The sequence below is a fragment of the Hydra vulgaris genome, chromosome 12 (assembly GCF_038396675.1).
Source record: "Hydra vulgaris chromosome 12, alternate assembly HydraT2T_AEP".
NCBI lineage: Eukaryota > Metazoa > Cnidaria > Hydrozoa > Anthoathecata > Hydridae > Hydra > Hydra vulgaris.
The window spans coordinates 47,625,462-47,645,689 of NC_088931.1; the positions used below are offsets into that span (position 1 = coordinate 47,625,462).

Below are 20,228 nucleotides of genomic sequence, written 5' to 3' on the forward strand. Positions count from 1 at the left end.
TTTAGTCGACTTTAGAAAATCATATTAGTCGATTTAGTCGACAGTCGTAACAACACTAGTAATTTTAATAATTAAAAAATATTGTAAAGTTAATGTTGGAAAGTTTATAATGAAATTACCTTGATTCGATTTAAATTAATGGATAATTTAGAATCAAATTCAAATCACTTTTCTGATTCAATTCGAAATATCGAAGTTTGGAAGTGGCCAATAATAGATAAAAACCAAATTTACTAAAGGATCACCTCATCATAACGACGACACGGGTTTCGAAGTGGAGAGGCACATTCGTCAAATTCTAAAAAAAGTCCTTTATATCTAGAATTTTCTAAAAAAGAACTTCCCTGCCCCCCCCTCCGGTGTCGCCGGCCCTGGCTTGAGGAAGAACGTAGCCGAAAATCGATTTTCGACTTCGTTTTACAATTTTTACAAAGACTGTAATGGTACAGTCTTTGTAGTCTTTATTAATTATTTCAGTAGCAAGTCAAAATTTGCATTTTGCATTTTGACTTGACAAATTTGCATTTTGACTTGACACCATTAATTGGTGTCTTTGCTTCTAAAAGACACCATTTTGCGTCGAAATAATTTTGAAAAGTGGTTTGTAAGTATCAAAAATCAGTAATCCACCTCGATTACAGCTTTCAAAAATTTATCTAGTCAAATTTTAATTAAAAGTTGACTTGATAAGTTTCCAACCAGGGCCGTCTAGAACGGGGGGTGTAGGGGTGTTCCCTCCCCTCCTCCCCCTCACAAAAACAAAATCTGTCATATAAGCATTTGAGTTGGCACATTGAGCAAGTTTTGAACTATAGTTGGCAAATTGCAAATTTGGCAATTATAGTTCAAAAATGACCTTTGAACTATAGTTCATCGTTTGCATAACTTTTTAAAATTTAGAGTATTATCTTTAAATTTTAGACCTATAAATATAATTCTGAATCAACATAATATATCATTATTACTTATAAAAAAAAGGAAAGATGGATAAAGTTGAGTAGTGCCTACAAAAATTTTACAAAAAAATCAAATTTTTAATTTGATAACAGAGAGTTACCTCTAAAGTTGCTAAATTTATAATTTTTTCAAAAATATAAGAGCTGGGCCTGTCCGGGAGTTGAACCCGGGACCTCTCGCACCCTAAGCGAGAATCATACCACTAGACCAACAGGCCTCATAATGCTAGATGTTTAAATAGTATTATAAACAACTTTTAATCATTTAAATATTGTCAGCTTTACCAACACGAAAAAGTATAGCTGAAGAAAATTAATAAAAGAAAATATTTCGTTGTACTTTTACTAAGACGTTTATCATCTTTCGTTATATTTACTCACCTATTTGTAATAAATTATTATTGTAATTATTAATTATCTAAATTAACATTTGTTTCAGTGTTCTTTTTTTTTGTGTAAATTGTTTGATTTAGATATATCGCGACGTTTAATTTACATACGCACGATGACTAATACTTATTTTCATTATTAAAAAAATGCGAATTTAATCTTTTTGCCGAATAGGAAAAAAAGAGTTGTGATCAAGGCTGGTTTAGAACTTTCTCGGCCTCCCGGCATTTTAGCCCTTCTGACCAAAGTTGATAGAAGCCTATTGGTTTCATTAACGTTGAAACAAACATCAGTTTTCTATTTGAACAATATAAAGATCTGAAAAACTTTTTAAATGAATGAAAAGAAGATTATAAGTACCTTAAAAATATATATAAAATTTGAAAATATATGTGTTTATTAGAATAATAAACTCATATTTTTTAAGTTTTGATTAACTAATAATAAACTCAACAATAAACAACTTTATTAGTTTAATTGTTTATTATTACATTAGAATTCCGTTAACTCGGACTCTGAACAGGTATATATATATTTTGTTCGACTTAGCGAATGTCCGAGTTAAGCCAAGCTTTTGGAATGTATAGAGAATTCAAGGGAATTGAAACTTTGTCCAACTTATCCAGGGTCCAAGTTAACGGGATTCTACTGTAGTTATAAAATATTAACTAATAATAAACAATAATCTTAATTAATATTATTAATTTTTTTTGACCACATCAAGGTTATTGATGTGGTCAAAAAAGATTTGAAGGGCTTCGCCAATGTTGAAGATATTCAAGGTTTGATGTTGATTCAAGATTCTTAGATCTTATCAGTTTGAGTAGATCCAGGGCTGAAGGCTTTCGTTTGTCTATTTCAACATTAATCTTAGTCGCAATAAAAGCTCCAAGATGGAGACAATCGTTCAATGAGAACAGGGTTGGCGCAAACACGTTTTATTGAAGGAAGAGGAAGGAGGAGGGGAAGGGTGTGAGGATGTATGAGTAGAATAAAATATTTGACTGATTTTTTTTTTTTTTCAATATCATTATACAATAGTTTTAAAAAAAAAAACGTTATGGAAACGTATAAAAAAGTTTGTTTACGCACGAACTAGCGCTTAAAAACAGCTGGATGGGGAAAAATGGTAAATACAGTTTTTGCTCATTACACGGCGTTAATTTTTGTCCGAAAATCTCCCGATTGCTAGTTTGCGTGTGTTTTTTAAACTCTCAGTCATAGTAAGTGTTAACCATGTAAATATAGCTATAAAATTTTAATAGACCAATCAATATCAAAAGTTTTCTGTGAGTGGTTTTTATCCCGGACCAGATATTTTGCGCTAAACTTGTATTTCATTTAAAGAAAACAAGCGTATGAATCATAGGTCTATATACTTCATCCTACTATTTTTTGATTATATTCTCACATTGATAACATAATATCAAATTGATATTTGCAGAAAAACTATAATAAAAAATGGACACTCCAATTATAATTACACCTGAATAAAAATTAATTATTAAAAAACTAAAAATCTATATGTAAAATAACCTAAAAATTGGTATAAAAACCAGGATTAAATTATCTCTAAAAATACTTTAAAGAAATTATGAAATATAAGAAATCTAATTAGTAGATAAAATAAAATGCGGAAATTTTCAATCCCTGGATTTCGGGATTGAAAAAGTTGTCTCTGGTAAATCCTGGTATATCCCGGGATTGAATAGGAAAAAACACAATTGTAGAAAGAGAAGCATAAGAAGAACTAACGTTTTAAGTACTTATTAAATATAAATTGAGAATGCTTTTTTAAACTTAACTTTGTTTTGTCTTGCTTATTTTGCCTCCTTTATATCAAAAAACCGTCTTTTTGATGGGTCTATTCAAAACACAATATCTTGAAATATATTAATGCATAGCCTATGAAATATTTTGCACATGTTCTAGACATGTAAACTAAGGTATTGACATAGGAATTTTAAGATTATTTGACTACATCAACAACTATTGCAGTTCTTCTAAAGAAATTTAAAAAAAAAAATTTTTATGCCTAAAAACTAATAAATAAAGAGATTGGAGAATATTAATTGAATTTTGAAATGTCGTTCCCTACAAAATAATATAATAAACAATTCCTGAAAATTTGAAGTAATTTGCTTTACTACCTCACAAGATATTATGTTTTCAATAACACCATGTTTCGCAAAAATCAAAAACAAAGAAAAACGCAAAAGAAGATTTAATAACAAAAAAAGAAAACTATAAAGTATGAAAAACTCATAAAATCCAGCAGAATAAGCTTGGCATGGTTATAATTGAGCTTCCTTATCATTAAACCCTTTTTTTTTGGTGACGCAACTTCTGTCGTTGGGATTTTGAAGTAAGTGAAGACTTGATTGTACATTTTTTAATTCTGCATTTATCGCGGTTAATCAATCCGATATGAGTAAAATACGTATTTCCAAAATTTTTAAAACATCAATAATTCCATGGGTACCTTCATTAAAATTGATAATTGCAGAATTTACTGACATTTCGATAATGCTTCAATTTACAAAAATATGTTTGGGGGATCGTTTACAGATTATAGCATTTAACGCTTCATTATTGTTTTAAGAAGAACTACTTAAAAAGTGCCAACACGGTTTAAGACCGTGTAGGCACTTTTTAAGTAGTTCTTCACTGCCTAAGTTTTTAAATACAGGGACAAGAATATTTTTTATTGCTAATGGCAAGCTTGCTTGGGTTTATATGTCCTCTTATATGGTCATTTTGTAAAAGGTTAAGTGCTTTATTGGTTAACCTCCGTTTTCCTGCTACTTGTTTTCCATCACACAATTTTTTGCACGTAGACGTTGACGCAGTGCGCGACCACGACTTCCTATCTTTTTTTGGATGTGCACAATACATTCTGCTTTTTTGATCTTTATATCTTTGTATGGACATGAAACTAATACTGCAGAATATGATGAGGTATCATCATCACCCAAATAACTACTGTATTGTAACTTAAATTTTTTGATGGAAAATAGTAATTGTATCTCCATCTTTCATAGCACCAGATAATCTTTTATAGTTAGCAAGACATTTATGGTTGGCTTTCCAATCCTCATATTCTAGAGTTCCTTTTTTGCTTTTCCAAAGAACACGTCCTTTACAATGTTTTGACAACACAACAGCATCTATACATTTGCTTGTTAAAGTTGATATGATTGTGACAACACCATTAAATGATGAGAATTAATCAAGTTTCAAGTTTCTAAAGCTGCTTTGTTAGTAACCTGTTGAGCAACAGTTTCATAAGCATTGTATAGTTTTTTGTAACTTTTATCATATGCATTGTAGGTAATTAAAGGAATGTTAATTAGCTGGTGGTATAGTTTCATTGATTCATAACCTTCACCTATTTCTCTAAATGCTAATACAGAAAGAATATTTATTTCATAGCTATCTCTTCGTACAGAACTATTGAAAAGGTTTGAAATAGGTCTGGAAGTTTGAAATGAATGACACCAATTACAGGAAGTACAGCAAAGTTCCAAGGTCAAACAAAGTCCCATTCTTTTATTAGAACAATTTTGTATGAAAATTGAAGAGAAACAACTCGGACATTTCATAACTTCGAGAATCATTAAATGAAGTAACTCAAAGTTCATTATAAAGTTGAAATCATTATAAACAAGTTCTGGATTTTTCCTTGCAACAATTTTTTTTGCATTGGCTATTGTTGTAAAAGAGTTTGGCTCTTGTGGTATAACTGTACTCTGGCATTGAATTTTTTGTGCTTTGTTGTAACGATTAATGCCTTGGTAATGTCTTTTTTTCCTTCTAGCATAGGATCTGACCATTTTAAGGCTAATAAGTTAAGATAACCCAAGTCTCTTTTTCAGAACAAATATTTTATTCATCAGTCAAACTATTAACTATTCGACAAATTAAGCAGCATTTAGAGGTTTTGTTGTTAATTTATTTTGAGAAAGTAATAATGTAAAACAGCTATAAAAACTTATTTAAGCTTATGACTTATTAATTTCAGAATAAACTAGAAATTATTCAGTTGTGTTTTATGGATGTTTTGCGTTGCTAAGCCCGTTGCTACGGAATGTTTTTTTAAAGTTACTTTTTCTCAATATCAAAAAAAAGTTTGGCAACTGACTTTATATATTATTTATCTACAATAAATTGCCTATCAAATGAGCTAAATATTAAAAATTTCATTTTTTTGAAGATTTTGAGAACATATTTGGTGATGTACCACCTTAAAAGTGATTAATTTAATTATGGTATAGTTAAAGTACTTCATTTATTAATGAACCTAAGTAATTTAAATTGTAAAACAATACTTTAAAATGATAAACAGTATAAATAAAAATAATAACTAAAAATAATATGAACATATGTTCATATTATTTTTAGTTATTATTTTTATTTACTTATTAACTAAAAATAATATGAACATATGCTCATATTATTTTTAGTTATTATTTTTATTTATACTGTTTATCATTTTAAAGTATTGTTTTACAATTTAAATTACTTAGGTTCATTAATAAATGAAGTACTTTATTTATTTATTACAAATATAACTCATGTATATTCATGCATGTACATGCATGAATATACATGAGTTATATTTGTTTTTGAAAGTACTACCCTAAAAAATCAAACTGTCAATCATTTCATTGCTTAATTATATTGATTTTTTGAACATAAAAACTAAGAATGCTTTTTCAGAATTTATACTTGTTGGCCGTATAGATAATATATAATCATATTTTTTTAAGGTGATCTAATCATAAGCTACTACTTTCAAATAACAGTATTTCTTTTTGAATTTTATAAGTTATTTTTTACCTTTATATTTTGTGTTCGTATTACAGCCAATCTTTTTTCCATCACTTCATTTAATTTGTTCATTTTAATTCTTTTGACATTATTCTACTAAAGTCTGCTGCTGTTATTATATTTGCCGAGTATAAACACTTTATCAGGTTTATCATCATTTTTTTATTTTTGGTACTTGTATTTGGTAGAGAAATTTCTGGAATTTTTTATAAAGTAACCTGGTCACGAAGATATAATGACCTCCTTAACGGTGTTCTCCACTCTTAAATTCAGTGTCTAAAAGCATTATACAATTGTTTTCCGATTTCAGATTGTTGTTCATTTATTTTTGTCAACATAAACTTTTATGCATTGTCAGAAGAAGTTAAAGTTACGTCTTGTCAACAAAGTGCTACCACAGTTGCTTTATTGGGAGTAAAAGTACTACAAAATCAGATATCATTCTGCATTTTTTCTCGTTCATCTTAATGGAATCACCGATGTTGGAATCCAATTCTAATCTAGAAGTGCCTTTTTAGCACAATAATTTTTTTAATTTTAAGTTCTCATTTAAGCTGCTACATCGGATTTTGCAATCTATGATTAAACGGATGATCTTTCTAAACTCAATTTTTACATACTTTTGTAAATAATTTTCATTTCTGTTTGGGAACCTTTTAAACATTTGTACAATTTTCCTGACGTTTTTGTTATAACCAATAATTTAGTGCCTAATTTTAACTTCAGATGTTTCATTAATTAACAATGAATCATTTGAATCTCGAATATAATCTTTCTCTTCAAAAACAATTTCTACTTAAAATAACGATAACTAAAGTTTATTTAATAAACCTAACTTATATAACTTCAGTTGAACGGAGATTAAGTAAACTTATGTAGTTTACTAAACCTTCTATCTTTTGATAACTTCATTAATTAAACTTTTGTAAATTACGCACATATTTGTAATTAAATTGAGTGGACATAAAAATGAAATTAAAATCACGCAAACATGGGAATTAGAATGAATTAGAAAATTTAAATTAAATGAATTAGAAAATTTAATTAAAAGGTATTTCTTTTATTAAAAATGTTTAATCTTCCAACTAGTAAGTGCTAAAATTTTATTTACTTTTAATAATATATTAGTTTTAATATTATACTATATATACATTTTTTATATATTTAATAGTACAAAATATGTACGGTTAAACATATAAAAAATGTATATATAGTATAATATTGCAAATTAGCAATAATGTTTTTAGTTAGCATTTTCGATAAAATACAGAAAGAGGGAAAACAAAAAAACGTTGCAAAGAGGATGAACTACTACAAAACCAAGCAGCTACAATTCCAAAGCCTATATTTACATTTTATGATGTCTAAATTTTTTAATTACAAATTAAGCTGAAACTTTTCGTACTTTTACTTTTTCAAGACAATCCCGGGAAATTTCGGAGGCTAATCCCGGGATTTCGGGACAAACAATTTGTACGGAATCCCGGGATTTCGGGATCCTAGGATACCAGGATTGCTATCCCTAGCTGCTTTGAAAGATATTTTAAATTGGCTTGTATACAAGCTTGTATACAACCTCCAGCTATAGATGGAGGTTGTTTTAACCTTGTTGCAGGGAGGTAAGTCATGTGCAGCCTGCCAATACCTAAAAAACAAAAATAAAAAATTACTACTATTCTATTAATTTATCATACATGTTCTATTTTCATCCAATTTGTAAATTCGAATTCATAAATCTACACGCAGTGTAATTTGCATAGCTTGTTCAACAACCCAGTTTTAGATGTTGTGGATTAAGAACTAACCTTAAGCTTAACTTAATCTAATAGAATAACTTCAACTTAATCCAATATATAAACTTAGCTTAAACCAATAGAACTACTATAAACATCAACATCTTAATTTTTTCAAAATAAATAAAAAGCATAATACTTCGAAAGGTATCATCTTCTTGATATTTTTATAACAGGTAATAACTCTCAAAACTAATAAAAATAAATTCATTTTATATTTTGAATATGTTATCTTTTTCATAAAGGTAATATGAAAATAACTTGAAATGGTATAAATAAAATCCAAGTCTAAAAAAATATGTTAACTATTATGAATAAAATAATTTCTGAAATCGAGGTATAATCGAAATCGAGATATAATCAAAATGCTATTATCAAAATAGATTTTCAGAAATGAAATGAAACTATCATCGCCATCAGCAAAAACTTGTTGTACATTCTTCTTGATATTTGTCAGCACAAATTTTTTAATAAAAAGCCTTACAACTGAGCAACTTTGCAAGCCACAACGCTTGCAGTACCAATTTTCCAAATCATTACATTTGCGGTATCTGTTTTGAAATTCATTATATTTGCTTGGATCATGGCTTTACTTGAATAACTTCAACCTAAGCATCAAGGTTTTAATAATCTGATACTTTGTATCAGATGTTTATCAACTTTGAAAAACAAACTACAAATTGCTTTTGAACATGCAGCATATCAATGGATATTAATGAATATAAATGAGAAACACAGTTTTTTAAGATTTTTAAGACACTTTTTTTTTAAAATTATAATTCACCAAAGTAAATCCCCAGGGCCGAGAAGGCCACTACAGAGGAGGAGGCTACTTTATTGTGGTTATAACCGTTATAACACTCTCTCTCTCAACTCTATAACTCCGAAACACGAATCTTGACGAACAAGACCGCTGCGCGGAAAAACGAGTTAAGTGGATACACCAACATATGTGTGAAAAATTATGAATATAAAACATTTAAATCTGTCAAAATAGAAAATTTTGTGAACACTTTAGTTCATTGCTTATATAATGTAACATTATATTCAAATAGTATGTTTAAATATACTAATTATAGTTTCTAAAATACTTTTTTGTAGCTGTTTATACTTTTTATTCACAGTAGTACCAATCTATACATTCCTGAAAATCTTTCAATAAGGAAACTGTTGCAATCAATAATAAACTTCAATAATAAAAATGTTTATTGATTTAATAATAGCTTAATAATATGTTAATAATATCTAACCAAGCAAAAAATTTATCCTTAAAAATTTATCATAAAAATATTTAATGAAGTTACAATCAGATGCGATTCTACGAATTAAATAAGGGAGGGAGGGGGGGTGAATCCTTAAAAAGTACCCGACTGGCTTCTTAAAAAAAAGATCCTCAAAACTAAAATATCCCCGACTGAATTGTGTCAGATACCCGACTTAAAAATCACCTTCTTTGAAGTATTCTATAGAATAAGCATAAACTTACTTCATAGAATGATCTGATTGCATTTCTTGGTTAAACATAGACAACACTGATGTGTAGCCAGTTATACGTTGCAAGTTAAGATATTTGTAAACATTTTTTCATACTGTTTTATATATATACTATTTATACCTACTAATAAATATAACAAATATTAATGAATATTACTAAATAATAATACTAATAAATATTATTTTTACAAATATATTTTATTAACTACAAAGTTTTTTAAAAAGTTTTTTAAATGTCAAATGACAAATAAATTAACATTTTGATCACATTTACATTTTAACATGTATGTTAAAAAGTCTTATAACCTAAAAAAAGAATTTACCGGTGGAAGATGTTACTTTAGTTACAATAAGAAAACTATTTTAATTAAGACTTTAATAAACGCTTTCGTTGCAAATGCTACGTTATTAAGGCTGTTTTCAACAAGACGAAAATATTCGTGCAAAGCGAATTTTTTCGTTGATAAGCATGCGCAGATGAAACATTTCTGTCAAAATTAACAAAAATGCTTTATCTACATCTACACGCATGCTTATCAACGAAAAAAATTGCTTCGCGCGAATATTTTCGTCTTGTGGAAAACAGCCTTTAGTAATTAATTATTGAAAACTGTTTAAAGTATTTTAAACATACATTATGGTAAATTTAATTTTGGTAATTATAAATTTTTTAAATAATTAGTAATTAAATGTTTAAATACTTTAAACAATTTTTAATCAATTTTTACATTACATAGTATATTTACACATCGTCGTTGGCCAGGTAATATCTCACTTGTGTAAAAAGCAAAATTTTACAGGAGACTGAAGAAACTATATATTTCAATGAAATGAGGTTTTAAAAGTAAGAGTAAAAAACAAATAACTAACAAATTATATTATAATTTGTATTTGTACATATCGTCGTTGGCCAGGTAATATCTCACTTGTGTAAAAAGCAAAATTTTACAGGAGACTGAAGAAACTATATATTTCAATGAAATGAGGTTTTAAAAGTAAGAGTAAAAAACAAATAACTAACAAATTATATTATAATTTGTATAACTAACAAATTGTATTATAATTTGTTAGTTATTTGTTTTTTACTCTTACTTTTAAAACCTCATTACATTGAAATATATAGTTTTTTCAGTCTCCTGTAAAATTTTGCTTTTTACACAAGTGAGATATTACCTGGCCAACGACGATATATTACATAGTACTATGTAATATATGTAAATATACTATGTAATGTAAAAATTACTATGTAATGTAAAATTTACATATATTACATAGTACTATGTAATATATGTAAATACTATGCAATGTAAAACTATGTAATGTAAAAATTGATTAAAAATTGTTTAAAGTATTTAAACATTTAATTACTAATTATTTAAAAAATTTATAATTACTATATACTATAGTATATTTACATTAAAATCGAGTATTTCGTCAGCCTGGAATACAAGTGTCGTATTCAATATTTTTGAAAAAAATGACTTATATATGCGAATTATCTATTTTTTGCGGACTTACATAAAAAAAAATAATCTGATAGCTTAATTAAATTTTTTTCCAATATAGTTCAGTAGATCATTTGTCGTAAATGAACTTTTAATACGAGACGCTCGACGTAAATTTGTTGTACTCATCGTAGACCAATAGTAGCGTTCTATTTGCTCACGTGACTTTAGATTTAACTACGTATATTCTACGTATTTTAACATGTTTTTTGTAAATAAAAAGCAATACATTCCATTTATTTTTTAATACTGACTTGTTTTTTGTTTTCTTTGAATTGAATTGAAATGTTCAGTAAATAAAAATTATTACTCGTAATCAGAAGAACTAAACAGTATTTATAAATATATTGTTTTTTATAAAGATAAGTAAAAATATGGAATGTTTTATAACAAATGTATTTTATGGCTTCTACCAAATGGAGGAAGAAACTCCTGGATATGTTGCAGAAGACCCTACAATTCATCTTTTTCTTCTACTATTATTTCTCCTAACAATGAAAAGTAAATACAAAATACTTGTGTACAAAGGTTTCATTACAATACGTCCTAATATGTCAATTAATCAATTTATTTTGTCGTCTGATTCTTGTGTTCCCCAGAATAAAAACACAATTGTGTCTATGGTAATAAAAAATTTTCAAAATGAAAGCGGAATACCACTCATTGAACAGAAGTATAGTGAACCTGGTCATAGTTCAGTACAGAATATTGACACAACCTTATTTTATAATTAAGTAAAGTATATATACCTATATATAATTAAGTCCTCCTACCTTATTCAAATTACAGCCATCTATTTAAAAAACTTCTAGAATAGAATTGAAAGTCATACAAATGTGTAAAGATGACTTCAAAAACTTCAAACTTGCTTCCAAGTCTTATATTTCCAAGTGCGTTTTGCAAAAGTAATAGTTTTACTTTTACAAAAGGCACTTGGAAATATAAAGACTTGGAATGTGTCATGATTCATTGACACAAGATGTGTTCTTTGACACAAGATGTGTCATCAAAAACATCTACCTTTTCATATTAAATTCAAAAAATCGTTCTCAGGTCCGTTAATTGAAGAAAGATCGGTAAAAGGTACCTCTCAGAGAAAGAATAATCAGAAACTTAAAGTTTTGAAATAATTTCCTTCATTAAAAAATGATTCAACACGTTTTTTGCTCTCAGATAAAAAAATTAATGATCTTGAGTCAATGGTAAAATATTTTGTTGGTGATTATCTTGAATTTTATAATACTGTTTTAAGTCACAAAGTCTGAACAATTAAATATATCACTTTGTAAAATGTTTTAATAAACATTTTATATATTTATTTTTTTATTGTAAAAAAAAAGGTACAATAATGGAAATGGTTGTTTTTTATATTTAAGGTTTAACTTATATCATTTTTCACAGACAAATTAAAAGATATGTGTGATGAATTAGTTATTTTATTTTTCAATTATTCGAAAACAAACAACATTAGTAAAAATTGCTTAATGTAAAAAAAGAAATTATAACAATTTAAACAAAAACTTATATTGATTTTAGTCAACTTAGTTAAATTTCAACATGTAATTAAATTTACATAAAGAGATTTTGTACTTTAAACTTCGAATGCAAATTTCTCAGTTTAAACACAGTGTCGTATACGACACTTGTATTCCGGGCTGACGATTTGTAAAATTTACAAAATAGTTTTACGTCTTGTATTCGAATATCTCTTCGAATTAAAAACAAGCATTTAATAAACGTATTTACTATTATTTTAATTTTAAAATTTTGGACTTAAATATTATCAAATTGTTCATGTTATCAAAATGTTATGTTATCAATATGTTATGTTATCAATTTATGTTATCAAATTGTTATGTTATATATACGTTATCAAAATGTTATCAAATTATGTTATGTTATCAAATGTTATGTTATCAAAATGTTCATTTAACTTTTCTTAAAGGATAATAGTTTTTAAGGTGATTTTAAGGCGCCTTTTAAATTAAGATGATTTAAGAAAAGATATTACGGTAAACATAATTTTAAAAATGTTATATATTTTTGATTAGAAAACATATTTTAAAAAGCATATATTTTAAAAAACTTATTATATTTAAAAAAATATATTCTATTTTTTTAATCATTAAAGATAATTTTAAAAATTACAAGTAAAAACTAATAGTTTATACTTTCAGTCTAAAGTCTAATTAAAATTCTTCTTGGAATATTTTCCTCCATCAAATTTGTAAATACTAGTCCATGTTCTCTGATATTCCAGAGTTCAAAGAAATGGTTCAAAATTGCCGCTATATTGTCTCTACGTCATCATAACGACGCTTAATCATTATTATTTTCCCCTCTATCAAACACTGCACAAAGTTTAGCTAAAGTTGATTGCAAATTTTTATTACTTCGTTGATGAATAAGTTATCTTTAGTAGCATATTTTAGTCTGATATCTAAGTCAAAATCTGGGAAAAACAAGTCGGTATGTTCAGTAGCCTCATAAACACATTTAATTTGTTTCGAATGAGGATGGTAGATATATCAACAATTTTAAAGAAGGGATGCAGGTAGTTTTGTTGTATTTTGATTTATTAAAGAAGAAATTAATGCTGACCTTCCAATAGCGTCCAATTTATTAAGAAGTGAATTATTACAACAACAAATCTCTAAGCCGTATGATAGATTCGGTACAGCTAGAGATCTGAACAAATGTAGTATAGTCAATGGTTGACAAAAACGAATACCAGATTTTATAAGAGCTCTGGAGATTGATTGAAACTGAATAATACGTTCGTTTACATTTGCTGTTGAAGTTTTGCTTTTGAGTATGATTTTGATTATCCCATAAGAATCTGAGGTGTTTCAGTTTATTATTGAGGTGTAGGGAAAAGCCGTTTATTTGAATTGTGTTTTTAGTAATGGAGCTTTTACCGGACTTTGAGTGTATATATTACAGTGGTGGCTCAAAAAATTAGAGCCACCATAAAATTTCCACATTTTTAAGGTCTAGGTGCCAAAGTCACCGATTTTGGCATACATTGAATTTCTAAATCAATTGGTTCATAAACATTTAGTTACTTTAGAAAAAAAACGGTGATAACTTTTATATGTTTTATTACAAAAAAAAAAAATACACTTTAACATCTACATCGACATCAATATTTTGTATGACCACCTTTAGCTGCGATGACTGCTGCAACTCTCCTTGGCATGCTCTCTATCAAATTTAAGCACTGTTTTTGAATGATTTCGTTATGGTTGCCATACTTCAATCTTTCAATTAATTTTTGTTTATTGGTTACCAAAATTTTTGACATTTCCCGCTTTAAAAGTTCCCATAAATTTTCTATTGGATTTAGGTCTGGTGAATTTCCTGGCCAGGGTAAAACAGTAATTTTTTTGTTGTCTAAATACTTAGATACGCTTTTTGCTTCATGGCATGGAGCCGAATCATATTGGAAAATAAATTTTCCATCTTGAAACCACTCTTTTGCCTGAGGTATGAGGTGTTCCTCGAGAACTTTAATGTACTGATTCTGGCGCATCGCATTTTGTACAATATACAGCCTTCCTATTCCCTGGTCACTTATAACAGACCACACCATTATTTTGAGTGGATGTTTTACTCTTTGCACCAAACAGTCCCCATTAAACTTCTTGCCTTCTCTTCTTCTCACAAAATTGGTTTTATCCATCATGATCTCTATAGTGGATTCGTCTGAGAAGCAAACCTTAAAATTCAAAGTTATAAAAATTGAAAAACACCATTTTTTTAATAAGTAGCCAAAATAAGTAAAAAAATTTAGTTTATAAGAATGATTTTTTTCAAATATACCTTTTTCCAATCATCAAGAGTAAAGTGTAAATGATTTTTTGCCCATTGTAGGCGCTTTTCTTTCATAGCTTCAGTGAGCTTGGGTCTGATTGCAGGTCTACAAGCTTTGAAGCCCTGTTCTGCCAATCTTCTACGAAGAGTCCCCAAAGAAATTGATATTCCTTGTTCATTAAGGATTTCTTTAAGGACTTTTTTTGTTTTCTCCTATTTTCCACCACTATATCTCTTATTTTTCTCTCTGTACGTGGGGTTGTCACTCAATGTCTGCCACAGTTTTTCCTCTTTTCTGACAACAATGGTTCATTTTTCCCCATTTTTTTCTTAATTCTATCGACTGTTGCCCTAGAAACCTTTACATTCTTTGCTATTTGTCTATTGAACTGTTGAAGCTATTTTCAGCCAATATAAGACCCTGAATCAGTCCAACTAGAGATGGTGAAATATCCTTTTATTTTCCCAAAAACAAAAGGATATTTCCACCATTTTTTTTTGTTTTAGAGATAACTAAAAAAGAAGGTTAGGTTATGTTGAAAAATAAAATAGAGACAAAAAAATATTAGATTTTTTAAACGTTTAAATAGAAGAAGCACTTACCTTTGTTCAGAAAAAAAAAATAAAAATAATTTTCAGTGAAAAATATGAAAACAAAAGTAATTTGTTCTTGGACTATATATTGCTGTCAAAAATCCACGTGTATGCTATTGTGCTTGAAACCAAATTGATGAGAGCGGCTATCTGATATTTCCGGACATTTTTCCATAATAATATTGTACACCCAGATCAAGGGTGCCACAAGTCAAAAATTATGGATATTGAGTGATGAATGTCATATGATAGTATGTTATATGTTGTACATGGTGACAAAATACCACAAGTCTAAAACGAATGTTTACAAAATGACAGATACAAATGGCACTCTTAGTTGGAAAAAATACTAAAAACTTAAAACTTCAACCCTGATTTTCTCAGTTTGACACTTTTTGACTTGTGGCACCCTTGATCTGGACGATATATTCAAAGAGCTTTGTCAAATATGGAAAAGAAACAAAACTTTCTGAAAAAGTTTACGTTTCGTTTTTTCGTAAACTGAAATAGTAAGCATAAAATAAAAAATAAAAAGTTCATTCATTAAAAAATTAAATTTGCACGATAGTTATGAAGACAGAAATTTGTTACTTTTACTCATTTTTTATCAAAAGTAGTTTACTCTTAATTTCCAAAAAACAAAAGTTAACTATACTCAGAGTGGAAATCGTTCTTTCTCTCGAAAAAGCAAATTTTTTACACATTTCATTGTAATAAAATTTCGCAACAAGTTTTTAAAATTAAGCTTCGTAACGACATTCATTTTTTTTAAACTAGTAACCGAACTACAGTTACGTCACATAACTACGTAAAAATGCACGTAATCACATAAAAAAGCAATTTCTTTTTAATTTCTTTATTTTTTTTTTAATTTTATTTAGGTGCCTCAAGAAGTCCTTACGGGCTTATCACAGAGCACCGCGGATGAGCATTTAATTGGAAGTTCACGCCTCCTTCCTAACCAATGTTGCAAAACTTGCCCAGAAGTGGGGTTTGAACCGGCGATCTTACGTTCCTGTGGCAAATGCGCTACCACTGCTCCACGGCTGCTCAATTCATTTTATTGACCTGAAGAAAAAATGAGGTAGCTAAAATAAACTGAAAATTATTTATATACTACTGCATTTGAGACTGAATTTTTTTTTCTATTATTAAATAAAAAAGCAAAAGAAAAATTAAATAATATAAAAATAATTTTCGGGCGCCCATACCGCCCCAGCGGTACAGCGGTACAGCGGTAAAACAGGTCTGAGCTCGTTCCTGAAAAAGCTAACACAGTGGTTTATCGAGCATCTTTTTGTAGACTTATTTATTATGATTTAAATAATACGAAGAATATGTAAAAATATATATACTCTTCCATGAACAAAAAATATAACTTATATTTCAGCATATTAACACATTAAAACATTCAACTTTTGACCAATTAAGCCATGATCCTTGGTTACTTAACTGCATATTTTAATGTAGATTGAACCAAACGTAAAAATGTTTCAGTCTACACAACATTTAGTTTTAATAGTTGCGCGAACAATTCGCGCTGAAAGATTTTTGGTCAAAAATTAACGCCGCGATTGGTCTTGATCAATGTCGTAATACAAGCAGTATTACGTTCGCTCCGTTTTAGGGCAGTTAACGCAACAAATCATGATCACGTTTACTCCGTTTTAGGGCAGTTAATGGAACAAATCATGAGATAAAAAATGCTATTATGAACTGGTTTCGCTATGCCAAAAAAAAAAAAACTGTCGACATTTTGGACTCGCTCAACGAGAAACAGCTGATCAATGAAATTTTGTACCTACACCTGATAATAGCACCTGAATTCAAACAGCAATGACGAATAAAGCTTGATTCTGAAAAATTCAAAATGGTGAACTTTACAATTGACGAACTAAACTGTTTCATTCGTCACGCAATAAAATCAGAAAATGAAATCTCAAACAACGTTGATACACTACTCAGTTTAGTCCTGTTAAGAGTGATGACATGTGAATGTTTATTCATGTGATTGGTAATATTGATTATTAAAGTGATCCAAGTTTTTTTTTGATTTTTAAACACTTTGCAGAACTCTTTGTTCATTTAGTTGATTTGTAAGTTGGGTTACAAATCGTTTACCGATTATTGTATTGGCGTATCACCGTTTTTTATAGTAAAAAGTCCAGATTATTAGGATATCAAGCTTGTGGTACTTTGTATGAATAAAATGACTGCAGAATTGAATTCAGGAACCTCAAAATCTTATAAAAAAAGATATTGGAGGCCATGGTTGTGGCTTCAGTACTTAAAGTTTGAGGCGGTGGCCGCCGGTTTTTTTTGAAAAAATTTCTTTTCAGGGCAGAATTTCACTTTAGGAAACACTCGTTAACTTAAACTTTTTGAAAAAGGTTTACTATTTGCCATACCCTATTGTTAGTTTACGTACGCAAAATATGACTTAACTAACCTAAAATATCAAATTTTAGTTTTTTAAAAAGATATTCAAACTGCAAATTAAATGATAAAATTCAATTAAAATGCAACTTACTTCAATACAATTTAGCCATTAAAAACAAATTGAAAATGGATAAAGATGAAACTGCAAAGAAGAAGCAAATTAAAGATAGATACAAACCTTTGCTATTATTGATGTTTTCACCGTTTTTTTAATATCATCAACTATTGTTTCCATCTTTAACAATAAATAATCTTTTAGAAGACAGACATATAGCAAACAGAAATATTAATAAACCGAAAAAGCTAAACAAAAATTAAAAGCTGAAAAAAAGAGAAAAAGATCAAACACTCATCCTAGTGGAAATATTTCTTACGGAAAAATAAGTACACCATAAACGGATTACATTTTCGAAACCAACGTACTTTGTCAGAATTTTTAGTATTTAAGATAGATAACTTCCACAAATGGTGCTTTCATAAAATTTTGTAATAATCATACTAATGCAAAATAAGAATGTTTTAGAAAAAATTGCAACGATCGGAGACTAAAATTAATCGACAGATTTAAAATTTTATACAAAAATCTCTTCTCGTTAAAAAGTTATTACTTATACACCTTTTCAAGATGTAATTTAGAACTTGAAAGTTGTAATTAAGAAATGTAAGATGTAATTGAGAAGATAAAACTTGTAATTAAGAAACCTAAGATGTAATATAGAACATTAAAGATGTAATTAAAAAAAGTAAGATGTAATTTAAAACTTGAAAGTTGTAATTAAGAAACGTAAGATGTAATATAGAACATGAAAGATGTAATTAAGAAACGTAAGATGTAATTTAGAAGATGAAAGTTGTATGATATTTAAAATTTGTCGATAAATTTTGATTGCAATAAATATGAAAAAAAAAAAAAGTTCAAAAACGTTTAAAGGGTATTACATTAAGGGCGTGTTCTTCGAGTTTTAATATGATTGGGTCCACAATCATATTAAAATCTACTTTTTATATGTGTCACTCGGACACAAATAAAAAGTAGATTTTAGTTTTTTTGTTGAGGTTTTAAGTGATATTTAGCATAACAAGCTAATAACTGTTTCATATTTTACAAACCAACTTTTCACAATAAATTATATATATAGTTAATATATTATTATTATATATATATAATAAATTATATATATATTAGGGTGGCCCTTATTTTTAACTTTCAAATTGTTTAGCTCCCAACCCCATTTCTTGTTCCAATCATGAAAACAATGATCTATAGAAAATTTTAGCGTAATCGGACAACTTTAAGTTGACCCTCATCATCCATGAAGTTTCGAAATTTTTGCCCTGAGAGTCATTTTTGAGGTGAAAAGTTTAAAAACTGTTTTCAAAACTGTTTGTGCTGCTCGTGTAAAGTGACTTTTAGATTGTCTTCTTTTAGACAGTAAAATGGCATCAAGTTCGTCTCAGAGTTCGTCACAGAAGTTAAGAAAAGATTTTCATGTCTGTCTTGTTGGCCACATTTCAAATCAAAGCGTCATAGAAAAATTGCCTTCGAACCGGCAAGTTTTACGCGTTTTCTTTTACAATGTAAGAGTTGTAGAGCTTACAACAAAGGAAAGTGCAATACTGGTAATTCAAGAAGTTTCCATTTTTTGGCAAAAAGCACGAATTCCTACTAAAAGAACTGACCACTGTGTTGAGAAGTTACTGAAACTGTACGATAAATAAAAAGGCTTACAAAAGAATTTGACGAGAGATGCAGGCAAAGACAAAGAAAAAAGAAATATCTGTCTAGACAATATGGATGGTCTGTTTGACATCGCTCATTCAGAAGCTTTGGAACAGATGAAAAATGAAGAGGACAAAAATTTCTTAATCCTTCAGCGCCAAAAAGGACGACCAGGGTCTATGCTTGGTGTGGATCACGAACTAAAACACAAGGAAAAAAGAGCACTGATTCGCACTGCAATGGAAACTGCCAGGAGAAAAAGGTCTTATGAAGAAATGGAACAACATTTTGGTACTCATAAGCTTTCTACATCAAAAACTGATTATTCAGCATCAAGCAGTGAAGACATTGATAGTGGTGACGACAGTTAAAGTTCATCCGCCATCGTTCAGCAAATATCAACAGGAGGAGCAACAGCAAAAGTTCCAACAACACAAGGTACATTGTCATTTTTCACTCCCCGTCTCGCAGAAATTTTTTATAGGTGTAAAATTACTGACAGAAATGGGGTTTACATATTAATGGCTGCTGCAGAAGCTTTCGGATGTGATACTGAAAACCTGGTGATAAATCGCACTTCTTTTCAAATTTAGAGAAGCAAGACACTCAGAAATTCAGCAAAACTTTAACCTAAATGATTGCCAAGAATTAGTGCTACACTGGGATGGAAAGCTGCTCCCAGCACTCACTGGTG

At 28.6% G+C, this 20,228-nt stretch overlaps 1 non-coding gene across 1 annotated transcript; it reads right to left on the reverse strand.

Annotated features, from left to right (window-relative positions):
* Positions 1-1,102: 1,102 nt before the first annotated feature.
* On the reverse strand, positions 1,103-1,174 carry trnap-agg (transfer RNA proline (anticodon AGG)). Its single transcript has one exon. It is a non-coding gene; the product is annotated as a tRNA-Pro (tRNA).
* Positions 1,175-20,228: the final 19,054 nt, after the last annotated feature.